Source organism: Mus caroli, unplaced genomic scaffold (genome assembly GCF_978045245.1).
Source record: "Mus caroli unplaced genomic scaffold, Mus_caroli_1 scaffold_12, whole genome shotgun sequence".
In the NCBI taxonomy this organism is placed as follows: Eukaryota; Metazoa; Chordata; class Mammalia; order Rodentia; family Muridae; genus Mus; species Mus caroli.
This window is the reverse complement of record NW_028227267.1, coordinates 38,660,020-38,663,624: the sequence shown is the minus strand read 5'-3', so window position 1 is coordinate 38,663,624 and position 3,605 is coordinate 38,660,020. Positions and strand designations below refer to the sequence as shown.

Sequence of the window (3,605 nt, the reverse complement as noted above, 5' to 3'; positions counted from 1 at the left end):
CTGAAGATGCCTGAGTCCAGTCTTTGTTTCCTGCTGCTGTTGGGACTTGTCCTAATGCTTGCCTCATGCTAGGGACAAACCCTTTCCCAGAAGTTTTACACCGAGCATATCTATAATAGCACCTACTTCATGTGATGATATAATGAGGGTTGTTAACAGGTATAGGCCAAGATGTAAGGACATAACTACTTTTCTTTACACAAGTTTTGCTGATGTTGTTGCTGTGTGTGGCCACCCAAATATCACCTGCAACAACTTGACAAGAAAAAATTGTCATGCTTGTTCATTTCAGGTATTTATAACTTTTTGTAACCTCACTACCCTGACAAGGATATGCACACAATGCAGATACCAAACGACAGGTTCAGTGAAGTACAACAGAGTGGCCTGTGAGAGCAGAACTCCACAGGACAGTCCCAGGTATTCAGTGGTTCCAGTTCACTTGGATGGGACATTTTAGCTTCAGTGCCAGCACTTTGTACCTTCCCTCATCTGCTACTGCCAGGATCATAGTAGTGAAGAATCAATTCCTCTCTCTGCGCTCTATAACAGCACCTGTCCTCATGAAACATGTCGCTGACTCCCTTTAATTCAGCTGCACAGATCTTTTCTAGTCAACAAATACCTTTGCACACAAATCTAGATTTTTGATATCTCTGTGTCTGATAGGGGTGGGGAGAGTGGAAGGGAAAGACACATATACACAGTGTTTTTGTCTCTCTCTCTCTCTTTCTCTGTGTGTCTGTGTGTAGAGACAGACAGAGAGAGAGAGACAGAGAGAGAGACAGAGAGAGAGAGAGACAGAGAGAGACAGAGAGAGAGACAGAGAGACAGAGAGAGAGATAGAGAGACAGAGAGACACAGAGAGAAAGACATGGCCTCTTACCAAATGAGGCAACTTCCCAGCCTCCAGAAGCAAATGAATCAGAGAAGAGATGGACATCTCTCCAGAACATCTTCCCTGAAGTTTCTCTGTGGGAATGAAGTGGCTGGCAGAGGAAACCCAGGAATTGGGATCTCTCAGTGAGGCTATCCCTTGCCCTCTCCCTTCAGAGCTGTCCTTAGACGTCAATTGTGAGATCATTCAACACAAACCAGCAAGGACAGATTCCATGATAGGGGAACTAGATTTCATACAGAAAAGAGATGAATAATGAGAGGTCCTGCCCTGACTCCTGAGGACAGAACTGTAGTTAGGAATCAGTTTCAGACAGGGAGGTGCCACCCCTTTAAGGACATGGGTGAGCTGGGCATCACCAGATGTGGTCATGAGCCTTCCTGGAGTGTCAGATGCAGAATGGAGCTGAGGGGTGACATCATCATGGCCATACCTCTGACTTTCACTCTGGATCCCCAGCTTCCATTTTGCTGTTCATTTCTGGGCTCCCAGATGCAATTCTTGGCCTCTGCTCCCCACTGGGCAGTGGTGGTACTTCCTGCTCTCAGTGTACCACAGTCAGGTCTTCGCAGAAGCTACTACTCTGGAACAGCAAATGGATTTCTTGTGTAATCTTCCATTCTGGGTTGGTGTGGAATCTTGCTGAGTCTGGCATGGCCTTGGTGGAGACAGAATGACAGGGTTTCTACCCCTGGGACAGGACCAGCAGATGTGGACTGCCATGGCATAAGGTTTGTTTGTATAATAATGGACATATTTTCATGTTCCTTCAAGTAATGTCCTCCCTATTAACCTTAATGACTCCATAAGGATCTGGGGTAGCATGAGTTCGGGTGGCAAAGGTTTGGCTAATGTCTTAGCAGAATGGTCCAGTCTGGGACCTTCAGTACAGCCTTACAGTCTGTGGAAAAGAATTAAAAAATGCTTTGGAGAATATATAATTTCTCAACTATGTGAAAATTAAGGATGCAATATGAATTATATGAGGGGCTTCATGAATGTGAAGGAACAAAGGCAGCTGTACTATAAGCCAGGTTGGTCAGAAAGACACAAAGGCAGGCACATTCCTGAGTTGAAGGTCAGCCTAGGACACAGTAAGACTAGTCCAAGGTGGGGTAGAAATGGTAATTTTAGGACTAGAAATTTCAGTTCCCACCCAGCTAATTTGCCATCTCAGCTCAAGAGAGGCAGGCAGATCTCTGAGTCTTTTGCAATGTTAAAAGAAAATATGTTCTTGCTGTTTCCTAAGAATTAAGGGGTTGGGGTTATCAGATGCTGATTCAAAGTATAATCAAAAGCAAACCTCAAGAGCTGTCTAGAGATTTGCAGAGAAATCAGATCCGAGAGAGAAAAACAAAACAAAACAGCAGAACAGAGAGAAAGCAGGCTGGAAAGCTTTCTCCAGCAGAACACAGGCTGACAGCTTAGACCCAAGATTTGACTTCAAGTGGTTTGTTTTTCCTGCTCTCAGACACTCCTTCTCCCAGAAAATGCTCACTGACCTGAGGCTGGTCCTTGGCAGAATCTGCACTTCAGGGTTTGGCATAATCTCCTGACTTCAGATGAAATTTGGTACAGCCTGAGGGTCTCACTCTGTAGCTCTTGCTTGTATTTTCCTACATGATATATTCACAATATATGTGGCTGGGGTCAGCAGATAGCAGAGGAGGGATTTGGTTCCTTGGACCTGGAATTACAGATGTTTTTTAGCTACAGTGGTGCTACAAATCCATGGTGCTAGGTCCTCTTGGAAGAGCAGTCAGTGTTCTTAACTGATGAGCCAACTCTCTAGCCCAGTGGATTTTTAAAATAACGTGTGTGTGTGTGTATACCTGTGCAAGTGGGTGAGTGTGTGTGTGTGCCTGTGCAAGTGCATGTGTGTCTGCCCATGCATAGGAAGTCATCAGCAAGGTCTCTTGAACCTGAGACTCATGGTCTCTTGACTCAGTTGGAAGTCAGCAAAACTGGAAGGACCTCCTGTCTCCTTGGTGCTTAGAGCAGAGATGACAGGTGTGGGGGAGATATCTGACTTGTTATGTGTGCTGGGATCTGAACTTGAGTCCTCAAGATTATGCAACAAGTGCTTTACACACTGACCAATCCCTCGAGCCTACTAGTTCTTTAACAATTTCCATCTGCAAGTTTTTCTTCCTCATTTCTGTACAAGGCGGCTGCAGCCAGTACAGAGAATGGGAGTCTCAGTGTGAGGAGATGTGGTTCAGCTCTGCACTTTAGAGGGATGTTCCAGCCCCGAGTTCACTGATGATACAGATACCCAGGATTTTCTGCTAAAACTCTGGCTAGGAATTGTGGGTCACTATAGTGGCCTGTTCTTCTTTACCAGTTCTTCTGTACTTCCTATCAGAGCTCACCAAAATGGCATGGTTATTATGTTCAATGTTCACTTTAAGGATATCATCTCAAAAACTATTGTGTAGAAACACACTCTTTGTGTGGTTACAAAACTTAAGACCAGAATGCTCTTGGAGAAACGATCCACAAACTCAAGTAAAAACGGCTGGAATAAGTTTACTTCTGTGGGGAGTGAGACCTTTACAAACAGACACATCACATACAACATGTACAATGACCCCCCCCACTCTCCTTTTCTCATTGTGCCTTAATGCTGCAGGTAATACCCTATTTTTAATAAGTCTTTCTTCCCAGTGGGGAGCACAGCCTGGGATGGCCAGGTTCCTTTAAGGAC

The 3,605-nt window shown here is 44.9% G+C and overlaps 1 pseudogene; it reads left to right on the top strand.

Annotated features, from left to right (window-relative positions):
- LOC110289040 (non-secretory ribonuclease-like) lies at positions 1 to 460 on the top strand (annotated as a pseudogene).
- The last annotated feature ends 3,145 nt before the right edge of the window (positions 461 to 3,605 follow it).